This window comes from Heloderma suspectum, chromosome 2, assembly GCF_057233095.1.
Source record: "Heloderma suspectum isolate Gila_16-S chromosome 2, 16-S_ref, whole genome shotgun sequence".
Lineage (NCBI taxonomy): Eukaryota > Metazoa > Chordata > Lepidosauria > Squamata > Helodermatidae > Heloderma > Heloderma suspectum.
Genome location: NC_139459.1, coordinates 244330496 through 244350155, shown reverse-complemented (window position 1 = coordinate 244350155; position 19660 = coordinate 244330496). Strand labels below are relative to the sequence as shown.

The following is a 19660-nucleotide window of genomic DNA, read 5'->3' as shown; positions in this document are numbered from 1 at the left end:
ATGGCGGCTGCCGTAGCGGCCACAATTTGCGTCCAGCCAGGCAGCAGTGATAGGCTATGTAAGTATTTATATAGCCTATCATGGCTGGGCAAAAAAAAAAAAAAGCATATGCAAATGGCGGTGGCTATGGCGGCCGCCATTTGCATTCCCTATTTTTCACCATTTTAGCTTACATAAATATTTACGTAGGCTATTACGGCGAAAAAAAAGGGGAATGCAAATAGTGTAGTGGGCGCTATTTGCGTTCCTTTTTTCCGCTGTAATAGCTTACGTAAATATTTACGTAGGCTAAAACGGCGGGAAAAAAGGAACGCAAATAGCGCCCACTACACTATTTGCATTCCCCTTTTTTTCGCTGTAATAGCCTACGTAAATATTTATGTAGACTAAAACGGTGAAAAATAGGGAACGCAAATGGCGGCCGCCGTAGCCGCCGCCATTTGATCGCTGGGTTTGGGTTTTTTTTTTGCCCAGCCGTGATAGGCTACGTAAAGACTTATGTAGCCTATCACGGCTGCCTGGCTGGATGCAAATGGCGGCCACTACAGCGGCCGCCATTTGCGTCCGCACCAGCCAGTCTGCGGCCAGAAATCCGGCTGCAGACGGCCCTGGCCGGCTGCTCCGTGGAGCCACCGTGGAGCAGAGCCAGCTGTCGAGGATCCTGGGGGGGAGGACCGGATCACCTCCCCCCCCATCGAGAATTCTGGGGGTAGGGACGGAGCACCTCCCCCTCCACCACGAACAGAATCCGCAAAAAGGTAAGTGACTTTCGTACATCCTTAAGTGATTCCTGCATTGAGCAGGGGGTTGGACTCGATGGCCTTGTAGGCCCTTTCCAACCCTACTATTCTATGATTCTGTGATTCTGTCTTTCACTGTACAATCATCTCTCTAACAGCCTGTAGCCTTCTTGGCTTACTGAAATTCAATTAAAGCCCAGGAGAAGACATCATGAGATAACTTCAGATCAGAAGCACAGGCAGCCTGGGAGGCTGCACAGCAACAGAGGGATGTGTAAAAGAAAGAAAGAAAGAAAGAAAGAAAGAAAGAAAGAAAGAAAGAAAGAAAGAACACATACAGCAGCACCCTTGGCCACTCACAGTGATAAAAAAGTAAATTGTAAAAAAAAAGAAAGAAAAAACGTGATAGGCTACGTAACGATTTACGTAGCCTATCATGGCTAGATTTTCAAAGTCAGCCATGATAGGCTACGTAAATCTTTACGTAGCCTATCACGGCTGACTTTGGAAAAAAAAAAAGCGCGTACACAAATGGCGGAGGCGCGGCGCCCATGGGCGCCGCCATTTGTGTTCCTTATTTGGGTACAGGTAGTCTATGGAAAGATTTACATAGACTATGGCGAAAATAAGAGCAACGCAAATAGCGTTGCCCTTATTTTCGCCATAGTAGGGATGGCGGAGAATTTCTCCCCGAAACTTCGGGGGGCCGAGCGCCAACGTGTTCGGCCCCCCGAACAAGTTTCGGGGAGAAATTCTCCGCACCCCCCCGCCCCCCGCACCCCCCCCGGGACGGGACTTACCTTTGCCGAATGCCCTCCCGGAGGCGGGTCCGGCCGGCGGTTCAGCGGGTGTTGGTGCGGGGCGGGAGCAGCAGCCAGTCTTTCGACCGGCTGCCGCCGCCGCCATTCCAATGAAAGAAAAAAAAACAAAAACGCCCCCGTGATAGGCTACGTGACGATTAACGTAGCCTATCACGGCTAGATTTGCAAAGTCAGCCGTGATAGGCTACGTAAATCGTCACGTAGCCTATCACGGGTGACTTTAAAAAAAAAAAAAGCGCGTACGGATAATGGCGGCCCCCATAGGGAGCCACCATTCCCGTTCCTTATTTGGTCGCTGTAGTCTACGTAAAGATTTAAGTAGACTACGGCGAAAATAAGGGCAACACTATTTGGGTTGCCCTTATTTTCGCCGTAGTCTGCGTAAAGATTTACATAGACTACAGCAACCAAATAAGGAACGCGAATGGCGGCTCCCTATGGGGGCCGCCATTAGCGTACGCGCTTTTTGTTTTTGTTTTTAAAGTCACTCATGATAGGCTATGTGACGATTAACGTAGCCTATCACGGCTGACTTTGCAGATCTAGCCGTGACAGGCTACGTTAATCGTCACGTAGCCTATCATGGGGGCATTTTTTTAAAAAAAAAAACAAACTTTGGAGTTCGCGGCCGGGCAAGGTGGGAAGCCTCCTCCCCGGCCTGAATTTTGGCCGGGCGAGGCGGGAAGCCTCCTCCCCCTGGCCTGAACTTCGCAGGGGGAGCAGCGAAGCGCCTCCCCCCCACCGCGAACAAGCTTCGACGACAGGTAAGTGACTTTCGTCCACCCCTACGCCATAGTCTACGTAAATCTTTATGTAGATTACCCATGCCCAAATAAGGAACGCAAATGGTGGTGCCCATGGGCGCCGCCATTTGCGTACGTGCTTTTTTTTTCTCCCCAAAGTCAGCTGTGATAGGCTACGTAAAGATTTACATAGCCTATCACAGCTGACTTTGAAAATCTAGCCATGATAGGCTACGTAAATCGTTACGTAGCCTATCACTTTTTTGTTGGTTTTTTTTACTTTACTGGGAAATGGCGGCGGCGGCAGCCGGTTGGAAAACCGGCCGCCGCTGAGAGGGACATTCGCACGAGGTAAGTCCCATCCCAGGGGGGGGCGGAGAATTTCCCCACCAATTTCGGGGGGCCGAAGGTGTTGGCTTTCAGCCTCCCAGAGATTCGTGGAGAAATTCTCTGACATCCCTAGCACCACCCAAATAATTTAAAAATAAATTACAAAACACCCTGAGAATGAGGCAGCAGAATGCAAGCTTCTTTCAGGCAAGAAGAAAACTTTCAGGAAATTGGAGGACATATTTTGGCACAGCACTAGCTTCACCTCTTCCCTGGTGCTGGACACCTGCTACAGAGCTTTCAGGGAAGTAGCAGTATTATAAGTATCTGCATTAGAGACAAGATGTATCCACAATCACACCCCCATAGAAATAAAAGGCCACTTGGAAGAATTTTCTTCAAATTTTCTATACCATTTTTTGGGGTGGTGGCAGCTGCCTTCCCTCCCCACTCTCCACAATGCCCTGGAACAATGCTAGCTATGGGGCATTGTGGGGGATGCAAAATGGGGGGAAAACTGCCAACACAGTTACTGCTGTGAAATTTGGTGAATCAGTCCCCTGAGTTTCTTTGTCCACAAAGAGGGTGAAGAATTTCTAGAGGAGATTTGTGAACAGCTCTAGTTAACACTACTGCCTCTGACATCATTCCAGATCTAAGCAAATGAATTCACCAAGAACCGGTTTACAAGATCAGGCCCTCCTACCTGGACATGTTACTGACTAGGATAGCCCAACCATCAAGGCCAGATGCAAGGAGGGTGGTATTCTAAAACTATAAACAGATATTAAGGACTTGCTCCAAGATCACCGCAGATAGTGACTGTAGCCATGAAATTAAAAGACGCTTGCTCCTTGGGAGGAAAGCTATGGCAAACCTAGACAGCATAGTAAGAAGCAGAGACATCACCTTGCCGACCAAGGTTCATATAATCAAAGCTATGGTTTTCCCAGTAGTAACATATGGCTGTGAGAGCTGGACTATAAGGAAGGCTGAGCGCCGAAGAATTGATGCTTTCGAACTGTGGTGCTGGAGAAGACTCTTACGAGTCCCCTGGACTGCAAGGAGGTCAAATCAGTCCATCTTAAAGGAAATCAACCCTGGCTGCTCATTGGAAGGACAGATACTGAAGCTGAAGCTCTAATATTTTGGCCACTAAATGCGAAGAGAAAAGTCATTGGAAAAGACCCTGATGCTGGGAAAGATTGAAGGCAAAAGGAGAAGGGGACAGCAGAGGATGAGATGGCTAGATAGCATCACCGATGCAATGAATATGGACTTGAGCACACTCCGGGAGAAAGCGCAGGACAGGAAGGCCTGGCGTGCTATGGTCCATGGGGTCACAAAGAGTCGGACACGACTTAACGACTGAACAAAAACTCCACCAAGTCAGAAAGCGAGCTAAAGAGCTAATTAAAGCAGGAAAATATTTGCAAAGTCTAAAGAAAAGGCAACAACAATGACAGGCAGAAGAAAGAAGTGTGACTGCATTTCTCAGAATTATGGAGGAAGAACAGAAGTTCTTATTTTTATTAGAGAAAACAACCAATGGCTGAATTGACAAGGATTTAAGCCATGATCCAAACAACGTCTTGGACTCCTGTACACTCAGTGGACTTGTATTCTTTTCCTTTGAAAAGACCCTCCACACAATCTCAAAAGAGCTTTGCCATGCAGCCTGGATTGGCTTGCTGTTCAAGAAACTCAAGTCCAAAGCTCCCCTGGGCATGCCATTCTTTGGATCCAAGCCTTAGTGTAGGACTTTTTCCACAAATATAAAAAAAGGTTGCACCACAAGTAAACCCATGAGTAAACATATTGGGTTATTTGGCCTCAAATCTAAGCTAGGATACCTTTATCAAAGACCAGTGGGTATGATCTGAATCAGCAGAAACCACTCAGATGAATGTAATAATTATCATTGGTCAAGTCACTGGATGATATCAGTTGTTTGTAACTGAGGCTTGCAAATTCTACACCCAGTTTGTGGACAGAGAAACTGGGAGGACTGTTTCAGTGAATTTCTGCAAGGGGTGGAGAAATTCTCCAACACATTCTCAGGGTGGGGTGCACCATTAGCAGTGGCAGTAGCACAGGTTATTTCTTTTCCTATCCCCACCCCCCACCCCAGCAATTATGTTAGCAGCCTGGCCACAACTTTGCATCCTCTCAACCCTCCAGGGAAGTGTGTGTGTCAGGGGAGGGACGACGTGGCAGCCACCACAAAAAAAATGGTGGTGAATATCGGGGGAAATTCTGCAAAAGAGATGCTCTTTTTCCTAGGGGAGTCAAAAGAAGAACAATCGCAGACACTTTCTCAGAAAAATGTTTCCTGAGAAATTTCAGCTTAGCTCCAGTCTGCAGAATAGTATATGGGAAGCGTCGCATTGTGTGGGGCAGCAGTGGGTGTGGCAGCAGTTTAAAGACAGGTGACACCACTCTTTTATCCAATGTATGAAAATTGGCTCCATTTGTTTAGTTATACATTTTACTAATTGGCCTTTTTCAAAGGATAAATTATCCCTTTATTCATAGGAGAGTCAGTCCCCTCACCTTCATGAGAACTTTGGCTCATATGGAGGGGGGGGTACATTTCTGTGAGTTTTGGGGGTCCCTCACAAAACCTATGCCAATTTTGACTGAGGAGATTTTTCGTTTTGTTTTACGTTTCTACAAGGTGGCAAGTATCGCCCCGTCCCGTCCCTCTTTCATTTAAAAAGCTGTCCCTGTAAGCAATTGCTCAGCAAGGAACTTGCATAGGAAGAGGTTCCTATGCAAACAAGGGCCATGCCCCAACTGTAACTACTTTAAGTGATGATGTAGCAATATTCCCATAGGGCATTCTGGCCCCTATTTGCATAGGAATGGCAGTACAACTGTCAAGTGTGCAGTGATGGTTTGGCTTAGTTTTTTAAGGGTGCAATCCTATGCATGTTTAGACAGAACATGGCTGGCAGGGAAACTCTGGGAGTTGTAGGACTTTTTTCTTGTCTAAACATGCATAGGATTGTGCCCTAAGAAGGAAAGAGAAAGGGAACCCTGTCCACTTCATTAAAAAGCGTCTTAAAAATGTTCAGCCCTCCTGCTGACCTTCAGGAGAGGTTTCTCCATCACACTCCATACCCCACCCCGACCACCAAAAGAGCCATACATTCAGTTCAGGACTTTAAAAAAATCTATCTGATCCTTGCTGTAAAAAACTAAGGAAATAATATCAGAAGTGCTTACAGCCTGCTCTCCAGAATTAAATGTGTTCTGATCAGTAGAAGGAAGTGACCAACCCCATCAACACTATGGAAAAACCACGCTTGGAAGACTGATTCTGACACCTGCCCCTGAAAAATCACCACCAACAGATATCCACAGAAGATCTCAGTTCCACTCAATTACATGAGCAATATTTTTGTTTTTAATGCATGACATGAGGAAATCTAATCACAAAGAAGTTCAAGTCATCATTCCCTAAAGAAGAACCACCTGATCGATAACAGAGGAACGGAGAATAATCAGTTGCAACCAAGAAAGAAAACGTTGCTGTAAATCATAGCCAGAGAGTCTTGAATTTGAAGCCAAGGTGAATATCTTCAGGACTATTTCAGAACCAGTCAGAACTGCATCCTGTGCGTAGAATATAGATGGCTAGCAAGATTTAACTTTGGGGGCAAACGTTGGCACTGTTTACTGTCCACATATACCAAGCACAACAATTTCAGTAGGTCTCCCAAAGTCCTCACCTATGGATTGGATTGCTCCTGCTGTCTCCATAGGCTTAAAATGTGCTTTGGGTGTGTGTGTGTGTGTGTGTGTGTGTGGATATTCCATGCAATAGCCCTCAAATAACCATGAGGAAAAAACAAAGTACAGTCGGCAATCCTGCATACAGCTCAGCCCCTTAAATCCCATTGACTTCAATGATTTAAGGTAGCCTCTCTGTGTGCAAGATTGCAGCCACAATCCATGAAAGGAGTTTTGAAACGAGACCTTTAGACCACATCCATATCATGCTCAAACCCGTTGCACCTGTGATCCTTACCCCCCCCCCACCATACATCCGCCCATTGATTTGCATCTATGGCCTGCTTCTCCCCACCAGCCCACTATTGTCCTTTGAAGGCAGATTGAGTTGATCCCCGCGCCCGCCCCCGCGCCCGCCCCCCACACCTCCCGAAAACAAGAGGGAAAAGCCTGCTTTAAAAAGCTGCCGAGAACTCTTAGACAAGATCACATTCACAAGCTGTGATCCAACGCACGCAGCACTTCCACTGTAAATGCTTTCCAGAGGGGTGTAAATGCGGTTTCTGGGGCTCGTTCCAGAAACGAAGAGAAGCCTGAATCAACGAGTCCCTGAAGTTTGGGGGGAAAAAGAAGAAGAAGAAGAACGATCAAGCCCAGCATCCCCCACCCCACCTCGTACAAGCGGCTTTCTTTCGGCTCCACCCCCCTAGCCTGCGTCCAACTTTGAGCTTCCCAGCGCTCTGCCATGCTGAGTTAACCCCGCTCGAAAAAGAGAGCAAATTACACACACACACACACACACACACACACGAGACCGCCAGCCAGCCAGCCAGCCAATTCTCGGCGTTGGAGTCTTCCTGGAACATTAGCATGCTCGATGCAAGACTTGCCGATCTAAGGGGGTGGGGGAGATCCTCGAAAACGCCGCTCGCTTTCTTTCCTCTTGCAGGCTCTCTCCCTTCCGCTCCTTGGGGAAAGAATATATCCCTGCCTCTTTTATTATCCTTATTCTCTCCCGCCCCGAATGCCGATCGTTTGACATGCACACGGGCAGCGGTTCCTACACATTGCGGGAATTAACACACGTCTCTAATTTATTATTATTGTTTAAAGCAGTCCCCAAAGGCAGCCGTAAGATGTTGTTTTGGCGGATGCTGATGCTGCTCCCCAGCGAATGGAGAACGCGGCATGGGACTGCGAGTGAACAGGTCTCTTCCGCAAGTGGGTACACCGACCGCCCAGCAGGCTGCCTCCCTGCCTCCTTACACATGTCTGTGCGAAGGATTTACAACATTTCGGAAGCATCTTGCCCCTCCAAAACACACACAACCACCCCCGACGCCAAAACACACACAACCACCCCCGAAGCAAAACACACACAACCACCTCTTCCGCGGTCTCTTAACACACGCGCGCACACACGCCCTGTCGTTTTCTGCCTCTAACAAGCAGGGTAGCTGTGTTAGTTCCAAGTGGCACATGCTGGGCTTTTCCGCCCTTTCTTGCTTCTACATGACCAGAGTAAAATTCAGCACTCGCAAATATACACATGAGAAAAAACGGAGCGGGGGGGGGGAATTATCCTTACCTCTCGAGGGTCTCCTTTGTTTGGTTTGCAGAGAAGAGAACGTGCCCATTACAGCACCCATTGCAACTGCTACTTGGGTGAGAGGCTCTCTATATATTTATATTGAATTCCTTCCTTCCCCTCTCCCCCCGTGAACAACAATCCCCCCCCCCAATCTGTTTGAAATATCTTCTACTAGGAAGAAGAGGAGGAGGCAAAAGCAAAGCACTGCAGCTCAACGTTCAGCAAGCGTTAAGCTTTGAGAGCCCCCCCCCCCCCCGCCTGCCTGCCTGCCTGCCTGCCTGCCTGCCTGCCTTTCAGTCAACACACATGCACTGACTCACAGCCGGCAGCACTCTTATTATTCAAAACAGCTCCCCGTCAAAATTTAAATGCTAGGTAGATTCCCTCAGACCAGAGCTGGCAGCAGATGCATCAAAATATTTACTGGAGCGCAGCCACACAAACACACACGCTAATTCTTCCTCTCATCCCCTGATGGCTCCAACCAGAAGCCTGGGTAGGTCTACAGAGAAAGCATCAGTGCATGCACCTCTTCCAGCGTATGCCAAACAAACTACCATTCTGTAGGCATGGCGAAGGTCTCAAGGGATGCCTGGGGACTCGGGTGGAGTACCAATTGTCAGTGAATGAATGAATGAATGAATGAGAAGTTGCTGAATGGGAAATAATAGTGAACCAACTGTCAAAGTTGTAGTTGAGCAGAAAGCTCATTCCTGCTGATTAATGGTCTCACTAAAAAGGCAGGAAATAACATTCACTCAAACTGTTCTCAGGCAAAGGACTCAGGGAAAGCAAGTGTTCTCAGCAGAAAGCCACAGCAACTAGGACATTACACCATGGCCATGGCCCATATCTTATTCTCTTCTCTCACGTGCCAGATACATAAATGGCATGTGCCCTTAACATTGCAAATTGCAGTTCACTCAAGTTGTGCAAAAATAAGTGCACACTGTATAACATGGAATTCCCTTGGCAGCAGTGCATTATTCCTTCTCCCCTGGAAAAATCATCAGTATCTATCTAGACATCAGTTAATCCATTCCCTTTACTATCCACATTTGCAGTGCTGCTTCTACCATGGATCACTATTTAAATTAAATCCCACTCTTTACTTGAACTATTTGTTACGCCTAAAGCAGATGACATTCTGTGTTGTTATTTTGACGACTGCCCAACATGACAATGACAGAGAGGTTGCCCATTGTACAATAAGAATGAAAAATGGAGAAAGGGTAGAGGAAAGTCAAAAGTAATTAAGTAACCAAGTCAGAACAGGAGTCAGTTTGTTGATCACACATCCTTTCAATCAAGCAGCATCTGCGATTATATTTCATGGCCTTGCAGAAATGCCCTTTTACAGTGGACAAAAGTAGTCTGTCTCTGTGGTTCTCTGAGTTATATCTGTCATTTTTAAGTGAACATGCACCAATTTGAACTTAGACTTGCACTGAGACCTAAAGAATTTGGTTCGAGAATGGAGGGACATGCTCTCCGAAAAGAGTTCAGCTTTAAATTTGTTCAGAAATTGGAACACCTCACATACACTGAAACTGATGAATCTGTCTTCTGTGTATTAGAAAGATGTGCCATTTTACTGCCTGAACACAAATAAAGGATGTAAGGTTAAGCTGTGCCCTACTTTGGGTTTCCCCTTCATGGATCACTGCCTTGTTGTGGCGAAGGGGCTTGCGTAACTCAGTGAAGCCATAAGCTATGCCGTGCAGGGCCACCCAAGACGGACAGGTCATGGCAGAGAGTTCTGACAAAATGTGGTCCACTGGAGAAGGAAATGGCAACCCACTCCAGGATTCTTGCCAAGAAAACCCCATGGAACGTATCACAAGGCTAAAAGATATGACGCCAGAAGATGAGCCCCTCAGGTCGGAAGGTGTCCAATATACTACTGGGGAAGAGCAGAGGGTATTTCCAAGTAGCGCCAGAAAGAGTGAAGCGGCTGGGCCAAAGCCGAAAGGACACTCAGCTGTGGATGTGTCTGGTGGTGAAAAGAAAATCCGATGCTGTAAAGAACAATATTGTTTAGGAACCTGGAATGTCAGATCAATGAATCAAGGTAAGCTGGAGGTGGTCAAACATGAGATGGCAAGATTGAACATCGACATCTTGGGAATCAGCGAACTAAAATGGACAGGCATGGGCGAATTTAATTCAGGTGACCATCATATCTACTATTGTGGGCAAGAATCCCTTAGAAGAAATGGAGTAGCACTCATAGTCAACAAAAGGGTGGGAAAAGCAGTACTGGGGTACAATCTTAAAAACGATAGAATGATCTCAGTACGAATCCAAGGCAAACCATTCAACATCACAGTAATTCAAGTCTATGCCCCAACCACTGATGCCGAAGAAGCTGAGGTTGATCGGTTCTATGAAGACCTCCAACACCTTCTAGAACTAACACCAAAAAAAATGTCCTCTTCATCATAGGGGACTGGAATGCTAAAGTAGGAAGTCAAGAAATCACCGGGATAACAGGCAGGCATGGCCTTGGGGTACAAAATGAAGCAGGACAAAAGCTAATAGAGTTTTGCCAAGAGAACACGCTGATCATAGCAAACACTCTTTTCCAACAGCACAAGAGACGACTCTACACATGGACATCACCAGATGGTTAATATCGAAATCAGATTGATTATGTCCTTTGCAGCCAAAGATGGAGAAGCTCCATACAGTCAGTCAAAACAAGACCTGGAGCTGACTGTGGCTCAGATCATGAGCTGCTTCTTGCAAAATTTCAGCTTAAATTGAAGAACGTAGGGAAAACCACTAAACCAGTCAGGTATGACCTAAATCATATCCCTGATGAATATACAGTGGAGGTGAGGAATAGATTTCAGGGATTAGACCTGATAGACAGAGTGCCTGAGGAACTATGGACGGAGGTCCGTAACATTGTTCAGGAGGCAGCAACTCAATCCATCCCAAAGAAAAAGAAATGCAAGAAAGCCAAGTGGCTGTCTGATGAGGCTTTACAAGTAGCTGAGGAAAGAAGGGAAGCGAAAAGCAAGGGAGAAAGGGGAAGATATACCCAACTGAATGCAGAGTTCCAGAGAATAGCAAGGAGAGACAAGAAGGCCTTCTTAAATGAACAATGCAAGGAAATCGAAGAAAACAACAGAATGGGAAAGACTAGAGATCTCTTCAAGAAAATTGGAGATCTCAAGGGAACGTTTTGTGCAAAGATGGGCATGATAAAGGACAAAGAAGGCAGGGACCTCACAGAAGCAGATGAGATTAAGAAGAGGTGGAAAGAATACACAGAAGAACTATACAGGAAAGATCTTAATGTCCTTGATAGCCATGATAGTAATGTCCTTGATAGCCATGATAGTGCGGTCACTGAACTTGAGCCGGACATCCTAGAGAGTGAAGTCAAGTGGGCCTTAGGAAGCATTAGTAACAACAAAGCTAGCGGAGATGACAGTATTCCAGCTGAGCTATTTAAAATCCTAAAAGATGATGCTGTTAAAGTGCTGCATTCAATATGCCAACAAATTTGGAACACTCAGCAATGGCCGCAAGACTGGAAAAGGTCAGTTTACATTCCAATTCCAAAGAAGGGCAATGCCAAAGACTGTTCAAACTACCGCACAATTGCGCTCATTTCACATGCCAGCAAGGTTATGCTCAAAATCCTACAAGCTAGGCTTCAGCAGTATGCGAACCGAGAACTACCGGAAGTACAAGCTGGGTTTCGAAGAGGCAGAGGAACTAGAGATCAAATCGCCAACATTCGCTGCATCATGGAGAAAGCAAGAGAATTCCAGAAAAATGTCTATTTCTGTTTCATTGACTACGCTAAAGCCTTTGATTGTGTGGATCACAACAAACTGTGGCAAATTCTTAAAGTGATGGGAGTACCAGACCACCTTACCTGTCTCCTGAGAAACCTGTACGAGGGTCAAGAAGCAACAGTAAGAACCGGACATGGAACAACCGCGTGGTTCAAAATTGGGAAAAGAGTACGACAAGGCTGCATATTGTCACCCTGCTTATTTAACTTATATGCAGAGTACATCATGAGAAACGCCGGGTTGGATGAATCAGAGGTCGGAATTAAGATTGCTGGGAGAATTATCAACAACCTCCGATATGCAGACGATACCACCCTAATGGCAGAAAGTGAAGAGGATCTCAAGAGCCTCTTGTTGAGGGTGAAAGAGGAGAGTGCAAAAGCTGGTTTGAAACTCAACATTAAAAAAACGAAGATCATGGCATCTGGCCCCATCACTTCCTGGCATATGGAAGGGGAAGAAATGGAAGCAGTGACAGATTTTACTTTCTTGGGCTCCAAGATCACCACAGACGGTGACTGTAGCCATGAAATTAAAAGACGCTTGCTCCTTGGGAGGAAAGCTATGGCAAACCTAGACAGCATAGTAAGAAGCAGAGACATCACCTTGCCAACAAAGGTCCGTCTAATCAAAGCTATGGTTTTCCCAGTAGTAATGTATGGCTGTGAGAGCTGGACTATAAAGAAGGCTGAGCGCCGAAGAATTGATGCTTTCGAACTGTGGTGCTGGAGAAGACTCTTACGAGTCCCCTGGACTGCAAGGAGGTCAAATCAGTCAATCCTAAAGGAAATCAACCCTGAGTGCTCATTGGAAGGACAGACCCTGAAGCTGAAGCTCTAATATTTTGGCCACCTAATGCGAAGAGAAAACGCTCTGGAAAAGACGCTGATGCTGGGAAAGACTGAAGGCAAAAGGAGAAGGGGACGGCAGAGGATGAGATGGCTAGATAGCATCACCGATGAAATGAATATGAACCTGAGCACACTCCGGGAGAGTGCTCAGGACAGGAAGGCCTGGCGTGCTATGGTCCATGGGGTCACGAAGAGTCGGACACGACTGAACAACAACAACAACAACAACTTTGGGTTTTGTACAGTTTTATGTACTCAGTATTTTGAAGTATATGAGGTGTATTTAATGACTGGCACCTTTCAATCAGTTTGTGTAAGTAGTGAGGTATACATGGATGGCTGTTATTTTAAATTCTTTCTTAATTTCGACATACATTCTCCAGCTAGATGATGATAATGATGATGATAATAACAATAATAACAATAATTATATTTATTTATATCCCGCCTTTTTCCCAGTGCTGGGACTCAAGGCGGTCCATAATTTACCTCCGTTGCTGTTAAGATATGTTTGCAACCTAGTGTTCAGGTGGACTCCAAAGGGTATTAAGTACTTTTTGTGTGAGTTCTTGGACTAAGCTTTTGCATCTTTTATAAAATATGTCTTTAAAGAAAAGAGTTCCTTTTACATTACTCCTCCTGGAACTCAACTTATTCTTCTGGGCCTGTGGGCAACTATTAGCTATGTGTGTGTGTGTGTGTGGGGGGGTAGAAATATTGAAGTAGCAAGGGGGTTTGCTGTTTCCTTTTTCAAACGTGGTCTAGAAATGTGCTAACCTGTCCCAGTCCAAGTTCAACAGTCTGTCCACTGGACTATGGATGGCCAAATGGTGGCCCACCTCCAGGCTCAGAGGTGGTGATGGGAGGGCCACTGCCTTCATGAATTGCTGTGGGCTCCTGAGACATTTTTGGTTGGCCATTGGCTAGAAACAAGATGCTGATCTAAATGGAGTCCAGCCTGATCCAGCAGGGCCCTTATGTTCTTAGGTGGAACTATATACGTGGTGTCAGGAATGAATCTGAGCATGTAGAGATGTCTGGCAGCTCAGATCAGAATCTGAATGGGAACAGCCAGAACAGGGGGAGGCACCCTCTCTAGTGAGCCCACATACGGCGAGACTTTCTTCCCAAGCCCTTGACACACAGCTGGCCAAGCCTGTATGGCTCCCCCATTCCTCCACCATGAGAACCCAGGTTTCAGAGGAGGGGGAGGAGGAGAGCGAAGGGTGTGACTTGAGGGATGCTAGGGTCCATCACAGAGCGAAATAGGAAAAGTTAGAGGCAGGGCTCATGCCGTCTGCCAGGTTGGCCACTCCTGGAAGCCAACGTAGGAGGGAGCCACCCTAAGGGAGGGGCATCCCTGCAAAGCAAGTCTGGCTGAGATGTTCATGCCCAGACTGCTGGCAGCTTCTCTAACTTCCATTTCATCTCCTTGATATTTGTAGATGTGTGAATTAGGTGTTTCATTGCAGTCTGAGAGTTTCCTACAATCTGCATTTGTAAAGCTGGTCCTTGACTAATAAAGTAGTGTAGCCCAAAGCCTTGTTTCTAGGGATGTACGAATCCCTTACCTCTGGTTCCAGTGGGGGGGTCCACAGGGGGGCAGGCGATCCGTCCCTCCCCCCTGGAATCCGTGCGGGTCGGCTCCGCTCCATGGCAATCCTGCGGAGCCAGCTGCCAGCTCCACTCCGTTGGCGATACAGCTGGCTGCCATTGTCATGCCGTATTGCTGGGGTAGGGGAAGTGAGTCTCTGGACACAAATGGCGTAGTGAGCGCCATTTGCGGCCATAAAGCTGGTAGATTAGCCTAAATGCAGCCGTAAATGGACCGGCTCCAGGACTGGCATGGTCATTTTAAAAGGTTTTTTCTTTCTTTAAAACAGCATTGTTTTAAACCAATAGTTTATCGCTCAGGCACACCTAAGACAGCCTTCTTTTGGGAAGCCCCTAGGAAAAGGAAGTGTTTGGGCTGAAAGTAAACAGAGACAGAAAATTTCAATTTAAAAAAGAATAGGGGTGTGCGAAACACTTACCCCATTCCAGTTAGCAGTCCACGGTGAGGGGGAGGCAATCCGTGCCTCTCCCCCGGAATCCTCCCCAGCCAGCCACAGCTGGACTTCTGGCCACTGCTGGGCTGTGGCTGCAAATGGCGGCTGCTATGCCAGCCGCCATTTGCATCCCTGCTAAGCCGTGATAGGCTACGTAAGTATCTACATAGCCTATCGCGGCAAAAGGCAGGGACACAAATGGCGTAGCGGCCGCCATTTGCGCCCCTGTTCTTTATTGTAATAGGCTACGTAAGTATCTATGTAGCCTATCATGGCAAAAGACAGGGATGCAAATGGTATAGCAGACGCATTTGTGGCCGCAGCCCAGCAGCGGCCAGAAGACAACCTGGAGCTGCTGCTGCCGCCGGAGCCACCACTGCCGCCAGGTAGGTCCATTCCGGGGTGGATTTCGGGGGGTAGCGGGGGGGTAGTCCATTCCGCCATGGACTCTGGGGGGGCAGATTCTAAAGAAGCGTAGCAGGCGCTATTTGCATTCCCCTTTTTTTCGCCGTTTTATCTTACGTAAATATTTACATAAGATAAATCGGCCAAAAAATAGGGCACGCAAATGGCGGCTGCCGTAGCCGCCATTTGCATACGCTGGTTTTGGGGGGGGGGTTAAGCCAGCCGTGATAGGCTACGTAAATTCTTATGTAGATTATCACGGGCCATGGCTGCAAGCCAGGATGGCAATGGCGGAGCTGCCGCCGGAACTGCCGGCCGTCAAGGATTTATTTATTTATTACATTTATATCCCACCTTTTTTCCTCCAAGGAACTCAAGGTGGTATACATAATTCCCAGGGGGAAGGACCGGATCGCCTCCCCGCCCGTTGAGGATTCCGGGGGGAGGGGCGGAGCACCTCCCCCCCACTGCGAAAGATTCTGCGAACAGGTAAGTGAGTTTCGTATATCCCTACAAAGAACTAAGCTGTGCATATACTGCAGGCATGAGAGTTGTTGCACTGCGGCTTACCCCTGAATGGATGAACATAGAACTGAACTGTGTTTTGTATGTATGGTAGGGCAATGTCATAATTGGTAAGCATTCTGACCCTGCCCACTTGGCTTTCTCTTTTCTTGGCCCCACCCTGTGCCCAAAGCCCTACCCACTGCTGGAATGTGGCCCCTGACCCTGAGACCTTCCCAAATTGGAATTTTTGTCCCAGCTTAAAAAGGTTTGAAACTCATGGCAGAGAGCATGATAGATCAGTAAGCTATGTCACATGTGTTAAACAAAATCATACAATGTTGAAATGAAATTCAGTTGGGAAGAGAGTGGGGCCTGCAACGAAATGTGCAATGTGTCCACATCCGGGGGGGGCAGGGGGCGTGTGTCAGTCGGTCTGCATGTATTACCATATTCTTTGGATTAAAGATGATGGTAGAGATCATGAACATTTAGGGTATGATTGCCTCCTCATTGCTGTATTCATCAGCATTTGGTAATGAAGTGTCGTTTAAATTGTTAAATGAACATTTGTAGGGATGTACGAAAGTCACTTACCTTTTCGAAGGGTGAGATTTGCGGTGGGGGGAGGCGCTCTGTCCCTCCTCCCGGAATTCTCTCCGCCCGGCTCCGCTCTGCGGAGATTCCGCAGAGCCGCCGGCCGGGGCCGCCCGCAGCTGGACATCCGGTCGCTGGGCAGCCTGCAGGGACGCAAATGGCAGCAGCCATTTTGCCATGATAGGCTACATAAATATTTACGTAGCCTATCGCAGCAAAAAAAAAAAGGGAACACAAATGGTGGCCACCGTAGCCACCGCCATTTGCATCTGCTGTTTTTTTCTTCTCTTTTTTGCCATGATAGGCTATGTAAATACTTACATAGCCTATCACGGCCTCTGCAGGGAAGCAAATGACGTCCCTGCATTAGCCATGATAGGCTACATAAGTATTTACGCAGCCTATCACAGGTATAATGAGGAAGTGAATGGCGGCCGCACACGCGGCCGCCTTTCGCAAAGCGGCGCAAACGGCACCAGGTAAGTGCTCCGTTTCGCACGCCTTTCGTGGGGGGGCGGGGGCTTCGTTCCGCAATGGATTTCAGAGGGCCAAATGCACTGGCATTTGGCCTCACTGAGATCTATGGCAGAATTCTCTGACATCCCTACTACATTTCCTTCACTGAGAGCCACAACAATACAACAAGCTCTTTTATTTGTTGTTGGAAACATCCCAGACTTTCCTTCTTCTTTCCTACAAGGATGTTAAACTGCTACTGAAACCTCTTCATCTTATCTTACCATCTCCAAGCTAAGTGCACAGCAAATATAATCTTCTTAAGCAAGAGGCAAATAACAGTATCAATAAACTACTGCCTGGAACAGAGCCCATCAATCCTTGATACATCAGGGCATAGCACAAGTTTATGTGGCAGGAGCTCAGAATGTGCTGATTGTAGGATATAGCTGGCAGGTCTGTCCATTGCAAGGATGCAAATTATTGCTGGATACATGTCAACAGTTAGATAATTAGATTAGTTATGTCTAATTTGGATGAGATCACGTGGTTCTTCTCAGTGGACAGATGCTGGGAAACTGCTGCAGAGAACATGGCAGAAGTCTAATAATATCCAGCCTTTTTACAAAGGGTAGCTACCATTTTGGTCCAACTCCTGACTGACAAATCATACCTGCTAAGCCATTTGTACTGCACACTGTCTGCTACAGGTGGCTTGGTGATCTTCCCATGTTGTTCTTCAATCCACCATTTGGGAATCTCCATACAGCCCCCTCTGTCTTCTCACACTGACAGCAATAGCAAAACAGTGCTTGCCATGGAAGCAGAGCTGTACATTTATCTAGACACGTAAAGATTCTGAATCTCATGGATTTTGCCAATCACAGTTTATGGATCATTGAACTCGTATTTTATGTCGCTAATGCACTGCATCGTTGACACACAGAGATATCTGTGAACATTAAAGCCCTCTATGCATATCACGGTAAAACTGATTTTTCTGTAACCATCTATGAGCATGAGCTTATTGTTCAAACAAAAACAGATGGGCTGAGGAACATGAACATTTATCACTTGGCTGCAGTACTCTAGAAACAATAAGCCAAAGAGTCGGAACCTTGCTTGCCCCTTCAACTTAAATTAGCTATTAGAATTTCTTTTGATATCAGGGCCCCTCAAAGTGTTAAATTAAAAATTAAATTCAAGGGTTCATGGATATTATAGAATGGTAGAAGAACTAGAAGTTTACTATTGAGGATTTGACCTCTTCACTCTCAATTCTCTCCCCGCAGCCCCTCTCTTTCCTTCCACTCATCAGCTCTTAGTTCAACTCTATTTCTTCCTCCACATCAAAGCTCTGCTCCCAAGGCACAGCAAAAAAGACGGTACAGTTGGTTGCTGGGTCCTGTAAAACGGGCTGCACTTTCTCAGTCAGCCCTGAGTACAATAGTGGGGGGGGGGTGCGTGTGCTCATCGGGGGGGGGGCATCTGCATCCTCTCTTCTGGCGTCCCTGCTTGATTTCATAATAACCCAATGTATATCACAGATAGTTTACTATGATATTCTTATCCGTCTCTCATAAGAACCCGGGGTCATCCCATGAAGCTGATTGGTAGGACATTCAGGACAGATAAAAGGAAGTACTTCTTCACACAGAGCAGAGTTAAACTACGGAATTCGCTTTCACGGGATGTAGTGATGGCCACCAATTTGGACAGCTTTAAAAGGGGGTTAGATAAATTATTGGAGGAGAAGGCTATCACTGGCTACTAGTCCTGATGGCTATGTGCTACCTCCAGTTTCAGAGGCAATAAGCCTATATGTACACCAGTTGCTGGGGAACATGAGTGGGAGGGTGCTGTTGCGCTCATGTCCTGCTTGTGGGTTCCCAGTTGACAGCTGTTTGGTCACTGTGTGAACAGAATGCTGTATTTGATGGACCCTTGGTTTGATCCAGCATACTATTCTTATGTTCTTATGAAATGAAGGAGCATAAAAAGAAAGGTCCTGAAGCTATATCACTGATGGCATTGAGGACACAATTCAGTTAACTCCTCTATTCCACACATGGGTTAAGTTAGAATGGTTTTCACTCTGATTCAGACAAGGAATTACTGATTCATATGGTTCTGCTGCTCTGACAAGAAGGGATGGACGAACTCATTAGAGTGCTCAGCAGTGCTCGAGCAGCCACTGCTGCCACCCGCCTGCATGAGCCAGGCTGCGCGGGCCCCTGGAGGGCCCGCTGAGCTGTCCAGGAGTGCACCATACCTGCCCGCTTCTCTATGCGAGCTGCCATCTTTTATGCAAGATGAGACTCTGGTTTTTTGTACATTTATAGTTGTGCAAAATGGTGTCTGGAAAGGGCCATTTCCACCACATTAGAGGCCTCTAATGTTGTCAAACTGGCCCTTTCTGTCCACCATTGTGCATAACAATAAATCTATGAAAATATAGAGCCAGTGTGATGTAGTGGCTAGAGTGTTGGACTAGGAGTCGGGAGATCCGGGTTCTAGTCCCCACTCAGCCATGGAAGCTCACTGGGTGACTTTGGGTCAGTCACAGACTCTCAGCCCAACCTACCTCACAGGGTTGCTGTTGTGAGGCTAAAATGGAGAGGAGGAGGATTATGTACACCGCCTTGAGTTCTTTAAAGAGGAAAAAAGGCGGGATATAAATGTAATAAATAAATAAATAAATAAATAAATAAATAAATAAATAAATAAAGAGCCCCATCTTGCATTAAAGGGGTTCTATATTTGTACTGGGTAGCTGGGATGGGAGGGGAAGAAAGGATCATTCCTGTCTCCCCCTCCCATCCTGGGTCAGCTATGTGGGGGCAGCGGCTTGATGGGAGGATGGTGTAAGGGGCTTCCCTCTCATCTCCCTCCTCCCGTCAAGCTGCTGCCTTCACAGTAGCTGGGATGAGGGGGGGAGGAAAGATTGATCCTTTCTCCCCCTCCCATCCTGGGCCAAATACCTGGGGGCAGCAGCTTGATTAGAGGGGGGTGGCAAGAGGGGCTTTC

General features: G+C 46.9%; 1 long non-coding RNA gene across 1 annotated transcript in view; it reads left to right on the top strand.

Annotated features, from left to right (window-relative positions):
• LOC146354327 (uncharacterized) overlaps nucleotides 1-19660 on the top strand; it is a 94409-nt gene that overhangs the window by 63573 nt on the left and 11176 nt on the right. The window contains exon 2 of the long non-coding RNA XR_014787419.1: nucleotides 15446-15565. This is a non-coding gene — a long non-coding RNA (uncharacterized LOC146354327). The remainder of the gene's footprint in view (nucleotides 1-15445; nucleotides 15566-19660) is intronic.